Below are 16922 nucleotides of genomic sequence, written 5' to 3' on the forward strand. Positions count from 1 at the left end.
GAAAGCATTTCCTCTAAGATCAGGAACGAGACAAGGATGTCCATTCTCAACAGTATTATTCAACATCGTTTTGGAAGTCTTAGCCATGGTAATCAGAGAAGAAAAGAAATAAAAGTAGTACAAATTGGAAAGGAAGAAGTAAAACTGTCATTATCTGCAGATGACATGATACTATATAGAGAGAATCTGAAAGAGAAATTATGGAAACACTCCCATTTACCATTGCAACAACAAAAAAATAAAATACCTAGGAATAAACCTTCCTAGGGAGATAAAAGACCTGTATGCTGAAAACGATAAGACACTGATGAAAGAAATTAAAGATGATACCAACAGATGGAGAGATATACCATGTTCTTGGATTGGAAGAATCAATATTGTGAAAATGACTATACTACCCAAAGCAATCTACAACTTCAATGTAATCCCTATCAAACTACCAATGGCAATTTTTACAGAACTGGGACAAATCATCTTAATATTTGTATGGAGACACAAAAGACCCTGAATAGCTAAAGCAGTCTTGAAGGGACAAAAATGGAGCTGGAGGAATCAGACTCCTTGACTTCAGACTACACTACAAAGCTACAGTAATCAAGACAATATGGTACTGGCACATAAAAAGAAACATAGATAAATGGAACAAGATAGAAAGCCCAGAGATAAACCCACACACCTATGGTCAACTAATCTATGACAAAGGAGTGTAAGATATACAATGGAGAAAAGAGAGTCTCTTCAATAAGTAGTACTGGGAAAACTGGACTGCTACATGTAAAAGAATGAAATTAAAACACTCCCTAACACCATACACAAAAATAAACTCAAAATGGATTTGAGACCTAAATATAAGACTGGACACTATAAAACTCTTAGAGGAAAAAATAGGAAGAACACTTTTGACATAAATCACAGCAATGTCATTTTTGATCTACCTCCTAGAGTAATGGAAATAAAACCAAAAATAAACAAATGGGACCTAATGAAAGTTCAAACCTTTTGCACAGCAAAGGAAACCATAAACAAGATGAAAAGACAACCTTCAAAACGGGAGAAAATATTTGCAAACGAATCAACGGACAAAGGAAAAATTTCCCAAAATATATAAACAGCTCATGCCGCTCAATAATAGAGAAACAAACCACCCAATCCAAAAATGGGCAGAAGACATAAATAAACATTTCTCCAAAGAAGACATACAGATGGCCAAGAAGCACATGAAAAGCTGCTCACCATCACAAATTATTAGAGAAATGCAAATCAAAACTGCAATAAGGTATCACCTCACACCAGTTAGAATGGGCATCATCAGAAAATCTACAAACAACAAATGCTGGAGTGGGAGTGGAGAAAAGGGAACCCTCTTGCACTGTTGGTGGGAATGTAAACTGATACAGCCACTATGGAGAACAGTATGGAGGTTCCTTAAAAAACTAAAAATAGAATTACCATATGATCCAGCAATCCCACTACTGGGCATATTCCCAGAGAAAACCATAATTCAAAAAGACACATGCCAGCTTTCCCGCTGGTGCAGTGGTTGAGAATCTGCCTGCCAGTGCAGGGGACACGGGTTCAAGCCCTGGTCTGGGAAGATCCCACATGCCATGTAGCATCTGGACCCATGAGCCAAAACTACTGAGCCTATGTGTCTGGAGCTTGTGCTCCATCAGAAGAGGGGCTGCAATAGTGAGAGCCCCGCACACTGCGATGAAGAGTGGCCCTTGCTCACCGCAACTAGAGAAAGTCCTTGCACAGAAACAAAGACCTAACGCAGCCAAAAAAATAAAAGAAAGAAAGAAAAAAGCAAAAAGGAAAAAGAAAGAAAGAAAGAAAGAAAAAAGAAAGAAAGAAAGAAAGACAGAAAGACAGAAAGAAAGAAAGAAAGAAAGAAAGAAAGAAAGAAAGAAAGAAAGAAAGAAAGACACATGCACCCCAGTGTTCATTGCAGCACTATTTATGATAGCCAGGTCATGGAAGCAACATAAATGCCCATCGACAGATGAATGGATAAAGAAGTTGTGGTATATATATACAATGGAATATTACTCAGCCATAACAGGAACAAAATTGAGTCATTTATTGAGATGTGGATGGATCTAGAGACTGTCATATAGAGTGAAGGAAGTCAGAAAGAGAAAAACAAATATCGTTTATTAACACATGTATGTGGAACCTAGAAAAATGGTACAGCTGAACTGGTTTGCAGGGCAGAAGTTGAGACACAGATGTAGAGAACAAACTATGGACATCAAGGGGGGAAAGCCATGGGGGCGGTGAGGATGGTGGTGTGATGAATTGGGCAATTGGGATTGACATGTATACACTCAGCCTCCCATGCTCCTGGGGAAAGGGCTCTAGAATCAGGGCTGTCCACAAAATAAATCAACAAGAACTAGCCCTGAAGCAACTTATATGTCTAAATATTGCCCCATACACAAACAACACAAACCTATATTTCAGGCCCTGCAAGCTGCCATAGAAATTCTTCAGGCAGATGAAGATATTTTATTGCATTTTTAAGGGGTTTATTTTTTATTGGCATGGGCTTATTTTCTTTTAAAATATCCATAACAATTGTCACCTTCACCATACACCCTCTTTGCCACCATTTTTGTTTGTTCCCCCAAATTCCCATATTTAGTCAAAAGCAAAATTATCAGGTATATTTAATATAAATAACTCCAAATAATTTCAAAAATGTTAACACTTAAAAATTGTAAACTGATTGAAATATTATAAATGATAAATTGCTGTTGTCGGCAATATGAAACTGTCGAGCAGTGCTGTATAAGAATTTTAAATAAAAAGTTCATCAAGAGGCAGAATTTGAGACACAGATGTAGAGAACAAATGTATAGACACCAAGGGGGGAAAGCCGCAGGGGGGTGGGGATGGTGGTGTGCTGAATTGGGCAATTGGGATTGACATGTATACACTGATGTGTATAAAACTGATGACTAATAAGAACCTGCAGTATAAACAAACAAACAGAAACAACTAATACTAAACTTTCTTTGGGTTATTTGTATGGAAATATGTTAATATAAATGTTTCAGAAATTACATGAAATTTCTAAAATTCTTATATGTTTTGGGATAATGTTATAAGTCATAATTCTAATTATTACTTTAAAATGTATATCTCAGAAATAACTAAATTTCCTTGTCAACTGCATTATTATGAACTTTCATCAAATCTTTAACTGTAGTTATTTTAAAGTCTTTTGTCATTTACAGACAGTTCTGGGTGTACTCTGATGTTTTTGCAAAAATGTTCCTATAAAAGGTTTCATCTTCAAGGAATTCATGGAAAAGACTCAGACAAGTACAGGCTTCTGGTAACTGACTATACTGCTGAACTGAATGAATAATCATTTTCAGAACTCTAATGGAAAACTGAGGAATTCATAAAAGTGCTAACAAAAGATCAGGATGAAAAAAATTAATTACATGGGACTGAGTGAACTGATGAGGATGATTATAATTTTTGTGACTTTCTGTTTGAATAAAAAAAAATCCCACAAGGACTCAGAGGCAAATAATATACAAAGCAATTTTCACTGCAAAATAAAGGAGCTGTTACAGTGGAGGATTACTGGACTGAATGTCAATATTATGACATAGTATGAGTGTGTTTCGTGTTTAGTAATTGCAATCATTGTTGCTTTTGTTGTGGTCATCCACTTACAATGCTTGGTGTCAGTTTATTTATCTCTTGTGAAAATAAAAAAAAAATAGTGAAGGAGGGTTCCCTTTTCTCCACACTCTCTCCAGAATATATTGTTTTCAGTTTTTGATAATGGCCATTCTGACTGGGGTGAGGTGATATCTCATTGTAGTTTTGATTTACTTTTCTCTAATAATAAGTGATATCGAACATCTTTTCCTGTGCCTCTTGGCAATCTGTATGTCTTCTTTAGATAAATGTCTATTTAGGTATTCTGCCCAGTTTTTGATTTGGTTGCTTGTGTTTTGGATATTGAGCTGTATGATCTGTTTGCAAATTTTGGAGACTAATTCCACCTTGGTAACATCATTTGTGAATATTTTCTCCCATTCTGTGGGTTGTCTTTTCATCTTGTTTGTGGTTTCCTTTACTGTGCAAAAGCTTTTGAGTTTAATTAGGTCCCATTTGTTTATTATTCTTTTTTTATTTCCATTATCCTGGGACATGGGTCAAAAAAGATATTGTTGTGATTTATTTCAAAGAGTGTTCTGCCCATGTTTTCCTCTGAAAGTTTAATAGTATTCGGTCTTACATTTAGATATTTAATCCATTTTGAGTTTATTTTTGTGTATGGTGTTAAAGAAGGTTCTACTTTCAAATTTTCATGTAGCTGCCCAGTTTTCCCAGCACCATTTATGAAAGTGACTGTCTTTATCCACTGTTTAGTCATGGCTTCTTTGTCATAGATTGACCATAGATGCATGGGTATATTTCAGGTCTTTCTATCCTGTTCCATTTATCTATTTTTCTGTTTTCTGGTAGTTCCATACTGTTTTGATGACTGTAGCTATGTAGTATAGTCTGAAGCCAGGGAACCTGATTCCTCCAGCTCCATTTTTCTTTCTCAAGATCGCTTTGGCTTTGGGGTCTTTCATGTCTCCATACAAATTTTAAGATATTTTGATCTAGTTCTGGGAAAAATGCCATTAGTAATTTGGTAGGGATTGTGTAGATTGCTTTGGGTAGTATTTTCATTTTAACAATATTGATTCAATCCAAGAATGTGGTATGTCTTTCCATCTGTTTGTGTAATCTTCAACTTCTTTCATCAGCATCTTATACTTTTCAAAATACAGGTCTTTTGTATCCTTTGGTAGGTTTATTCCTAGGTATTTTATTCTTTTCAGTGTGATGGTAAATGGGATTGTTTCTTTAATTTCTCTTTCTGATCTTTCATTTTTAGTGCATAGAAGTGCAATAGATTTCTGGGTGTTATTTTTGTATCCTGCAACATTACCAAATTCATTGATGAGCTCTAGTAGTTTTCTGGTAGCATCTTTAGGATTTTCTACGTATAGTATCATGTCATTGACTAACAGTGACAGTTTTACTTCTTATTTTCCAATTTGGATTGTTTTTAGTTCTTTTTCTTCTCTGATCGCCATAGCTAGGACTTCCAAAAGTATGTTGCATAAAAGTGGCAAGAGTAATATCCTTGTCTTGTTCCTGATCTTAGAGGAAATGCTTTCAGCTTTTCACCATTGAGTATGATGTTACCTGTAGTTTTGTCATACATGGCCTTTATTATGTTGAGGTATGTCCCCTCTATGCCATTTGCTGGTGTTGAATTTTCTCAAAAGATTTTTCTATATTTATTGAGATGATCATATTTTTTGATACTTCAATTTGTTGATGTGGTGTGTCACACTGCTTGATTTGCAGATATTGAAAAAATCCTTGCATCTCTGTGATAGAGCCCCTTGATCATGGTGTATGATCCTGATTTCTAGTATTTTGTGGAAGAATTTTGCATCTATGTTCGTCAGTGATATTGGCCTGTGGTTTGCTTTTTCTGTGGCATCATTTTCTGGATTTGGTATTACAGTGATGGTAGTTTATAGAATAACTTTGGGAGTATTCTTTCCTGTGCAATTTTTTGGATGAATTTCAGAAGGATAAGTGTTAGCTGTTACCTAAATATTTGATAGAATTCATCTGGGAAGCCATCTGGTACTGGACTTTTATTTGTTGGGAGTTTTTAATCACAGTTTCAATTTCAGTACTTGTGATTGGGCTGTTCATATTTTCTATTTCTTCCTGGTTCAGCCTTGTGAGAGTGTACCTTTCTAAGAATTTATACATTTCTTCCAGATTGTCCATTTTATTGGCATATTGTTGCTTGTAGTAGTCTTTTATGATCTGTTGTATTTCTGTGGTATCTGTTGTAACTTCTCCTTTTTAATTTTTAATTTTATTGATTTAAGCCCTTTCCATTTAATCCTTGATGAGTCTTGCTAAAGGTTTATCAACTTTTTTTTATCTTTTCAAAGAAACAGCTTTTGGTTTCATTGATTTTTTCTGTTGTTTTCTTGTTCTCTATTTCATTTATTTCTGCTCTGATCTTTATGGTTTCTTTCTTTTTGCTAATTTTGAATTTTGTTTGTTCTTCTGTCTCTAGTTGCTTCAGTTGTAAGTTTAGGTTGTTTATTTGTGATTTTTCTTGTTTCCTGAGGTAAGATTATATTGCTATAAACTTTCCTTTTAGAACTGTTTTTGCTGTGTCTCATGGGTTTTGAATCATTGTGTTTTCATTTTCATTTGTCTCTAGGTATTTTTTGATTTCCTCTTTGATTTTTTCAGTTATCCATTGGTTGTTTAGAAGCATATTGTTTAGCCTCCATTTGTTTGTGATTTTTACATTTTTTTCCCTGTAATTTATTTCTAATTTCATAGAAATAAATTACAGGGAATTTAAGAAAAGTTGCTTGATATGATTTCAATTTTCTTAAGTTTACCTTGTTTTGCTTTGTGACCCAGCATGTGATCAATCCTGGAGAATGTTCCATGTGCACTTGAGAAGAATGTGTATCCTGCAGCTTTTGGATGGAATGCTCTCTAAATATCAGTTAAGTCCTTCTGGTCTAATGTGTCATTTAAGACCTGTATTTCATTATTGATTTTCTGTCTGGAATATCTGTCCATTGATGGAAATGGGGTATTAATTTCTCCCACTATTATTTTGTTACTGTCAGTTTCTATCTTATGGCTGTTGGTATTTGCCTTATATATTGGGGTGCTCCTATGTGGGTTGCATATATATTTACAATTGTTATATCTTCTTTTCAGACTGTTCCCTTGATCATTATGTAGTGTCTGTATTTGTCTCTTATAACAGTCTTTATTTTAAAGTCTATTTTCTTTGTTATGAATGTTGCTACTCCAGCATTCTGATTTTCATTTGTATGGAATACTATTTTCCATCCCCTCACTTTCAGTCTGTATGTGTCCGTAGTTAAGAACTGTGTCTCTTGTAGACAGCATATATACAGGTTTTGTTTTTGTATTCATTCAGCCAGTCTATGGCTTTTGGTTGGATAATTTTATCTTTACTTTTAGGGTAATTATCAATATGAATGTCCTTATTACCATTTTGGTAATTGTTTAGAATTTGTTTTTGTAGGTCTTTTTTCTTCCTTTACTCTTTTGTTCTCTTCCCTGGTGATATGATGACTACCTTTATTGTTGTGTTTGGACTTTTGTGCCTGTGTGTATCTATTGTATATTTTCTGTTTCCATTTACCATGAGGTTTTGATATAGCAGTCTGTATATAAAGAAGATTGATATAAGTTGCTGTTTATTTTAATTTCAAATGCACTTCCAATATCCTGCACTGGTGCTCTCCTCTTCTCACAATTACTGGTTTTGATATCATAATTGTGTGTGGCTGATTTCCTACCTTTACTGCATATTTGCCTTTACCGGTGGACTTTTCTATTCATAATTTTCCTGTTTCTAGTTGTGACTTTTTCTTTTCTGCTTAGAGAAGGTCCTTTAGCATTTATTGTAAAGCTGGTCTGGTGGTGATGAGTTTTCTTAGCTTTTGCTTATCTGTAAAGCTTTTGATTTCTCCATTGAATCAGATTTAGAGCCTTGCTTTGTAGAGTGTTCTTGGTTGTAGGTTCTTCCCTTTTATCACTTTATAAATATTATGACACTCACTTCTGGCCTTCAGTGTTTATGCTGAGAAATCAGGTGATAACCTTATGGGAGTTCCCTTTTATCTTATCTGTTGCTTTTCCCTCATTGCTTTTAGTATTTTTTCTTTGTCTTTAATTTTTTTTTCAATTTGATTACTATGTGTCTCAGTGTGTTCTTCCTTGGATTTATCCTGCTTTGAACTCTCTGTGCTTCCTGGACATGGGTGACTGCTTCCTTTCCCATGATAGGGAAGCTTTTAGCCATTATCTCTTCAAATATTTTAGCAGGTCCTTTCTCTAACTCTTCTCCTTCTGGGACCCCTATAATTCAAATGTGGGTGTGTTTAATGTTGCCTCAGAGGTCTTTTAGACTGTCTTTATTTCTTTTCATTCTTGTTTCTGTTTCATGGCAGCGATTTCTACCATTCTGTCTCTCAGGTCACTTATCCATTCCTCTGCTTCATTTATTCTGCTATTGATTCCTTCTTGTGTATTTTTTATTTCAGTTATTGTATTGTTCACTTCTGTTTGTTTGTTCTTTAGTTCTTCTAGTTCTTTGTTAAGCATTTCTTACATCTTCTTGATCCTTGCCTCCATTCTTTTTCTGAGGCCTTGGATCATCTTCTGTACCTTTATTCTGAATTCTTTTTCTGGTAGATTGACTATCTCCACTTCACTTAGTTGTTCTTCTGGGGTTTTATATTGTTCACTCATCTCAGACATATTCCTCTGTTGACTCATTTTGTCTAACTTTCTGTGATTGCAGTTTCTGTTCCTCAGGCTGCAGGGTTGTAGTTCTTCTTGCTTCTGTTATTTGCCTTCTGGTGGATGAGGCTGTCTAAGAGTCTCCTGCTGGCTTCCTGATGGAAGGGGCTCCATGGTATATGGAGTTAGGTCTTGTCCTTCTGATGGGCAGGGCCATGCTCAGGAAAACTTAAAGCAGCCTGTCTGCTGATGGCTGAGGCTGTGTTCCCACACTGTTGGTTGTTTGGCCTGAGGCATCCCAGCACTGGAGCCTAGAAGCTCTTGGGTGAGGCTACTGATGGACTCTGGGAGGGTTTACACCAATAAGTACTCTCCAAAACAGTTGCTGCTAGTGTCTTTGTTCCCACATTGTGCCACAGCTTCTCCCCACCTCCATAGGAGACACTTCAATATTAACAGGTAGGTCTGGCCCAGTCTCTTATGAAGTCACTGCTTTTTTCCCCTGGGTTCTGGTGAGCAAAGAACCTTGTGTGTGCCCTCTAAGAGCAGGGTCTGTTTCCTCTAGTCCCATGGATTTCCTGTGATCAAAACCTACTGGCTTTCAAAGCCAGATTCTATGAGGTTTCCTCTTCCTCTTGCCAGACCCCCAGACTGTGAAGCCTGATGTGGAGCTCAGTACTTTCACTCCTGTGGGAGTGTCTCCATGGTACAATTGCTCTCCAGTCTGTGGGTGGCCCATCTGGCACATATGGTACTTGATGTCTTTGTGATAGTGCCCCTCCTACCATCTCATTGTAGATTGCTCTTTGTTTTTGGCTGTAGGGTATCTTTTTTGGTAGGTTCCACTGTTTTTCTATTCATGGTTGTTTAGCAGTTAGTTGTGATTTTGGTGTTTCTATAAGAAAAGATGAGCCCACGTCCTACTCCAACATCTTGAGCTCCTCCCCTAACCATCAGGCATTCATGTTTCAGGATTTGCTTCCTTTGGCAGAACCCAACTTCCCTGGTGAGAAGTAAATATAGGCTGAAGGGCAGGACTGACACAGGAGACATCACAGGTCCCAGCCACAGGTACCAGTGAGATGTGATGGGCCAGCACTAAGAGGAGGAACAGGAGGACGTGGAGGTGCTTGGAGGTGCTTGGATCCAAACTGACAAGCCAGGGCCCTGGCTAGGGTAGTGCCACACCTGAGGTGACTCACCAAGTGTGCTATCTGCATTTCTGTTTCCATCAGTGCTCAATATGGCTACTTATGAGCCTCAACTCCAAGTTAATTCTGTGAGCACTTATTTTGTAGTTCATCTTCATTTCAGTGTTTTGGCTAATATCTCCTAAGACATTGCAAGTTTATGCTCTTTCATGGAGATATCCAACCAGAAACCAATATGATTTATTTTTATCACTCCTCATATCATTTTCATCCTTCAGTTTTAAAAGATTCTCTACAAATAGTTATAAAATCTGATTCTCAATATTATCTCTACTTCGATATTTTTGAATTTTACTTTTAAATAAGATTCTGATGTATTAATTTCACTATACCACTTTTATTAATAATACATAACTCTCAATTTCTACAGATTAGTAAAAGTATGATTTCAACATCCTCTACGATTAGTTGCACAAGTGTATCTCTTTCTACACCTAAAAACATAGCCAAAGGTATCTGCTTAATCAAGTTTGTCTGCTTAATGTTCTCTAAGAAATTTTAATAACTCTGTGGTGGCACTATGATGAACCACTCAAGTCCTTTTTCAATGAAAGACTTTTTGTCCTCACTTGTTTGGAATGCTGTCTTAAGACAGTTTTCAGATGTTAATATATTTGGGGATCATTTTAGCTGCAAATCTTTCTTGTGCAAGATAATAATCTTGTTTCAGTAGCCCATATCTAATAACTAATTAAGGTAGCAGTATAGAGTAGTACCAGCCATTTTAAAAAATATTGATTAAGATATTCTTTACATATCATATCATAAAATATGCTCATTGAAAATGTAAAATTTAATTATTTTTAGTAAATGCATAGAGTTACACAACCATCACCACAATTCTGCTTTAGAATATTTATATCACGCCAAAAGATATCTTGTGCAAAATTTCAGCCAATCCTCCTTCCCATTCTATGTCCCAGAGAACCATGATGATCCTTCTCTCTTTATAGAAATGCTTTTCTTTGAAATTTCTGATAAATGTAATTTTACATTAGTAAGTCTTCTGTGTTTGGTTTCTTTTACTGAGTAATGTTTTTTGTAATTTATCCATATTGTCACAGGCATAGTTATAGTTGGTTCTTACTATTTTCTATTTGTATTTCATTGCACAGATATACCATAATTGTTTATCCATTCACAAGCTGATGGCTATTTGAATTGTTTCTGTTTTTGGCTAGCATGAATAATATTTCTATAAACATTTACCTACAAGTTTTTGTGTCAAAATATATTTTTATTTATTTTGGTTAGATATATAAAAGTGAAATTTCCGAGTCATGTGATAAACTTACATTTCATGAAAAATACTGCCTAATTCACTACTAAAGTAGTGTTCCATTATACATTCATATCAGTGATGTATTTTTTTACAATAGCCATCTTAATAGATGTGAAGAAATATCTTACTGAGGTTTTAATTTGCATTTTTGTTATGACTATTATTATATTTTTATTAGTCACTTGTATATCTTCTTTGGTATAATATCTATTTAATGTTTTTACCTTTTTTAAAAAAGTTTTTTAAACTTCTCATTTATAAGATATATGATTTGGAAATATAATCTCTTAAGCTTGGTTTATCTTTTCATTTTCTGAAGGGTGACTTAAAACAGTTTGAATGAAATCCTCTTTATAATTTTTTTATGGAGAGTATTTTTTGTGTTATCTCTAAGAAATATTTTTTAAACCGATGTCAAAAGATCATCTCCTATTTTATTTTTTAAGAGATGTTTCATAGGTTTAGTTCTGTGATCCATTTAGGCTTAATATCCATGTTGAGTTTATGGGTTGGTGTAACACTGGGAATGAGGAAAATGGGACAAGTTGTTCCTGAGAATTGATTACCTTCATTCAAGTCAGTACCTTGTATCCTGAAACTCTTAATTATTAATAGGGAACAACTTACATGAAAATTTTAGAACTGTTGTCTAATTTCCTGTCTCACATGTAACTGAGATTCATGAGGTAGGGACTGTGGTTGAATTATTTTTTTGACTGGGCATTTGAAATTTTTCTAACAGTATAGAACTAAACTGTAGCTAATATGTGGCTAAGCAGCTCTTTATTATTACCATTAAGATTCAACTGCAGCACAGAATCTTTTAAATAGTGACAAAGACTATGTTTCTCAGTTATAACCAGGTCCTATTGCACTGAGAAACAATTGAAGCTATTCATATTCTCTTCTTGTCACTTGTGGATAGAAGAATTATTTTCAGATCAGCTGCTTTATACTGGCTACAGGTACAGAACCAACACATCAAACACCAAGTTTAGTTTGCTTATCCTAAGGAGGAGCATAAAGGCTACATATTGAGATATTGAATTCAAAAGCATACACCACGCAAACATAGTTTGGCTTTATCTTTTATGCATAACACCATTATATATATATATGTGTGTGTGTGTGTGTGTGTGTGTATAAATGTATATGTATATATATGTAGAAAGAGAAAAAGACAGGGAGAGAGATATTCAGCAAAGACATATTACTATTTCTGTCATATCTAAGGATATAAAACACAGAAAGTAGTTATTCCAGCAATGCTGTCTTTCAGTTCTTTCTATAAAGTAACACATGTATGTTTTAATGTACAAATTAAAGTTAAAACTCTTACGTTCTGTCATTTTCTGTGTCAAATGTAGCCAATGCCAAATATAGCAAGGCTTGTCACTTTATTATAAAATCATTGGTAAGGCTCCTTATTACTTTTCTATTGATACTCTAACAAATTACCACAAACTTAGCAGTTTGCAATGGCATCTATTTATTATCTCACAGTTCCATGGTTTAGAAGTCTCAGCACAGTATGGCTCTATTGGATACTCTGTGATGGGTCTCACAAGGTCTAAGTCAAGATACCAGCTGGGGTAGCCTCTTATCTAGAGGCTTTGGGGAAGACTCTGCTTCCCTATTCCTTCAGGTTGTTGGAAGAATTCAGTTTCTTTTCATTGTAATTCATTTTCAAGCAAATGACAGCATATTGAATCCCTATTCTTCAAAATGCTCATGTGATTAGATGAGGTCCATTTGGCTAATCTGTGATAATCTAACACTTTTAAGGTCAAATAATTGGTAGTTCTAATTCTATCTGCAAAGTCTTTTTTGCTATATATCCATAGGAGTGACACCAGGAGGTTAGGATTATGGAGGTCAAAATTCTACCACTGACTCATAACTTGAAATGAATATATTATACTGAATGCAAAGTTCTTTCATTATGTTTAAAATTATTAACCCAATAGCCAGTTGATACCCAAAACATAGCTCAATGAAGCTTAAATTTACTGTGATCTCCTCTTGGCCCATTCTCCACCCACTAACCTCCAGCAAGACATCTCCAATCCAAGAATGCAAATGGAGATATGGGGTTTGACATTTACACTTTACATGTACTGGTTAAGAATAGATGCATGTTTATGTATAACTGAATCACTTTGCTGTACACCTGAACCTAATACAACCTTGTTAATCAACTATGTTTCAATATAAAATAAAAATTAAAAAAAGAATATCATCAATAGCTGTTGAACTATTGTTTTAGAAGTCATTATTCCCACTTGCTAATAACTTTATGTAATTTTTAAAAAATACAAGTGAGCTTTAAAAGCTTTGCTTTTACACTGTTTGAAAAATATAATGAGAAATCTGAAATTTTCTCTCCATCTAAGTATGCTTAATGTAAGCCTATAATTAAAAAGGACAGTAAGTATACCTTGCTCAAATAAAAGTGAGCAGAACTTGCTTGTATAAAGGAAGAAAAAAATAATAATTAATATAATTATGGCTTTCTCCAGATACATACCCAGGAGTGGGATTGCAGGATCATATGGTAGCTCTACTTTTCATTTTTTTTTTTTCTACTTTTCATTTTTAAAAGAACCTCCATACTGTTCTCCATAGTTGCTGCGCCAATTTACATTTCCATCATCCACCCCAATATTCATTGCAGCACTGTTTACAATAGCCAAGTCATGAAAGCAACTTAAAAGTCCATCAACAGACGAATGGATAAAGAATATATGGTATATTTATACAATGGAGTAATAACTCAGCCATAAAAAATAATGAAATAATGTCATTTGCAGCAACATGGATGGACCTAGAGATTATCATACTAAATGAAGTAGTTAGACAATGTCAAATAGCATATGATATTGCCTATATGTGGAATCTAAAGAAAAAAAAGTACAAATGAACAAAACAGAAATAAACCCACAGACATAGAAAACATAATTATGGTTACCAAAGGGGAAAGGGGAGGGAGGATAAATTAGGAGTTTAGGAATAACATACACAGACTACTATGTATAAAATAGATAACCAACACAGACCTACTGTATAGCACAGAGAACTGTACTCAATATTTTGTAATAACCTATAAGGGAAAAGAATCTGAAAAACTTAGATATATATGTATGTATAACTGAATCAATTTGCTGTACACCTGAAACTAACACAACATTGTAAATCAACTATACTTCAATTAAAAAAAAATACAACATAAATTTAATTTATTTTGCAATTTAACATCTAAAATATCCTTTTGTGTGTACCATATTATAGGCTGAAATAAACAAAACATATACAAATAGTTTATTTTTCCTCAAGGCAGTATTCTTACCTTCACCTTATATTTTTTCTATTGAAGGCACAATCAATATTACTTAAAGATCAGATTAGTTGAAGTTTGTTTCCTCATTTCTTGAAGTCCAGAAGTGTTAACTCATATACATATTATATTATGTATATGTCCAGAACTCTTTAATGTTGATAAATATTTCTGACACAAAAAGAGTATTTTCACGACCTTTTGCTGTACTAATTAAAATAGGAAAATTTAGATTCAGAGAGCAGCAAACTTTGCATTTCAAGTACTGAAACTTTTTTCTGTCTTATGTTAACATTCCATTTTGCCCTCAGATTTGGGGTTTTGAAAGTTTGCTGGATTTGGCCATTAGGAAGTAATTAGAAGGCAAATTTAAAGAATACATAACCAGTAAGGAAGAAAGCCACTCTGGGATGTCATGAGATTTTGCCTATGTGGAATTTGGAAAAATGGAGCCATCAAGCAATATCTTACAAGAAGTTTGGCAGCCATAAAATGAGATTTAAGGTGATAGGTTGAGGTTGGAAGGAAAGGCACAGAAACATTTATTTTTCCTTGGTTTTGTTGTGTTTTTCTTTCCAAGAATGGGGATTATCTTAGAATGTTTGTAGCCAGAGAACAAGCAATAGCGGGAAACAGAATTTTAGAAGAAGAGTCAAAAATGGCGCAAAGCCAGAGAAGAGATGAAAGAGGATAGAATCAAGAAACTTAAGTGAAGACATTTTCTTTAGAAAAGAAATATTGTCTCTACAAAAGAAGAAAATGAAGCCATGCAGTTTGTCATTTGGAAGCACAAGAAAGTTAATTTGACAGCTTGAATTACATAGACTTTACTATTTAAGTGAGTTTAAGAGATAAGGGGATCGATGGAAACTATCTTTTGCAGTTCATAGAAACTAACAAGTGGTGACAATTCCCATATATAAGTAGAAGAAGATTGATTAGCTTATTAGTTACAAGTTCAGGTATACAGTCAGACTGAGTATAAATCCTGGCTCTACAATTTAAATTCTATTGAGATAGATTTTATATACCCTAAAATTAATATATTGAACCTACATTTAAAGTATTTTAGTACATTTTTAGTATATTTACAAAATTATGAACCATCATTACAATCCAATTTTATCATTTACAAAACTCCAGAAAAGAATGTTGTAGTAGTCATTACCTATTTTCCTCCCCTTTCCTCACTTCCAGGCTTCAATGCTATGCAATCACTAATCTGTATTCAGTCTTTAGGTTTTTAAAAATAGTTTTGATATTTTACATGAAAGGCATCATAAAATATGTATTTTTTGTAAAGGCTTCTTTCACATAGTGTAATGGTTTCAAGGTTTACTGTATTATAGCATGTATCAGTACTTCTTTTTATTCCTGAATAATATTCCATTGTATGGATATACCAGAATTTTTTTTACCATTTTGTCAGTTGATGGATGTTTAGATTGTTTCTAATTTGGGGTTTTTATAAATAATATTGTTATGAACATTTGCTACAAGCTTTGTATGAATATGTTTCATTTCTCTTGGATATACACTTTGGAGTGAATTGCAGTCCTATGGTAACTCTATGTCTATCTTTTACTTTTTTACCAGTTATTTGACATCTCTGAGATTCATATTCCCAACCTTAAAATGGATGCAATAATCGGATCTATGTCATAGGGTTTGGAGGAGGATTAGATAAAAATGTAAAACTTGGCATGTAAAAAGTAAGAGGTTAGTTTTATTTTTACAACATGATTGGGTGCAGTAACAGCAAAACAAATCTATATCGTCTCTGGTGTGTATATGTGTGTGTGTGTGTGTGTGTGTGCGTGCGTGCGATGGAGAGAGAGAGAGAGAGAGAGACAAATTGAGACTGAAGTTCCCTAGAAAGCAGTTTCCCTGTGAAATGAATAAGAGTGACACTGCTGTGGCCCCTGTACAAAATTTCCAGCCATGTCCCTGTTGGATCATTGTAGTTTTTAAGTTTCTCTTTAGAATTTCTTACTGGTCCAAATGTCCTTCAATTTTGAGTTAGCCATTATCACCTCCCCCATTCACTTTCATCTTTGATTCCATCATAAACCATCCACTAATGCAGTGCACCCGTGGTAACCACTTACTTCTGGCCAAGAGTCTTTGGCTCAGCTTTCATCATGGTAATGACACATATTAAAGACATATAAAACCGATTAAAAGTACTGAGGTGTTTGTCTGTTTGCTTTGCATTTATTCAATCTAAAGTATTCCTCGTAAGGTGTTCTGAGGTAGACGATTGAGTCATTGCAGAGCTAATATGTCTGCCCAAAGATTATTATATTTTGACTGTTGGCATTTCCTGGATTATGGTGTTTCGTTTCTTCAGTTCACTGGGCTATTTTTGTGTGTGTGTGTGCTATGCAGACCTCTCACTGTTGTGGCCTCTCCCGTTGTGGAGCACAGGCTCCGCGGCCATGGCTCACGGGCCCAGCTGCTCTGCGGCGTATGGGATCTTCCCGGACCGGGGCACGAACCCGTGTCCCCTGCATCGGCAGGTAGACTCTCAACCACTGCACCACCAGGGAAGACCCACTGGGCTATTTATATCTCTGCAGGATTATATTCAAGCTCCTTTACCTAGTGAAGAATGTGCTTTATAATTTTGCTCAGTCTACCTTTCCTAGTTCAGACTCCATGTGCCACACTTTAACTGAAATGGAGAACTTCCTGCTCCTCCTGAGCTCTGTTCCATGTTCTCCTCCTTTCCAAACTGTTGCAG

Source organism: Phocoena sinus, chromosome 20 (genome assembly GCF_008692025.1).
Source record: "Phocoena sinus isolate mPhoSin1 chromosome 20, mPhoSin1.pri, whole genome shotgun sequence".
Taxonomy (NCBI): domain Eukaryota; kingdom Metazoa; phylum Chordata; class Mammalia; order Artiodactyla; family Phocoenidae; genus Phocoena; species Phocoena sinus.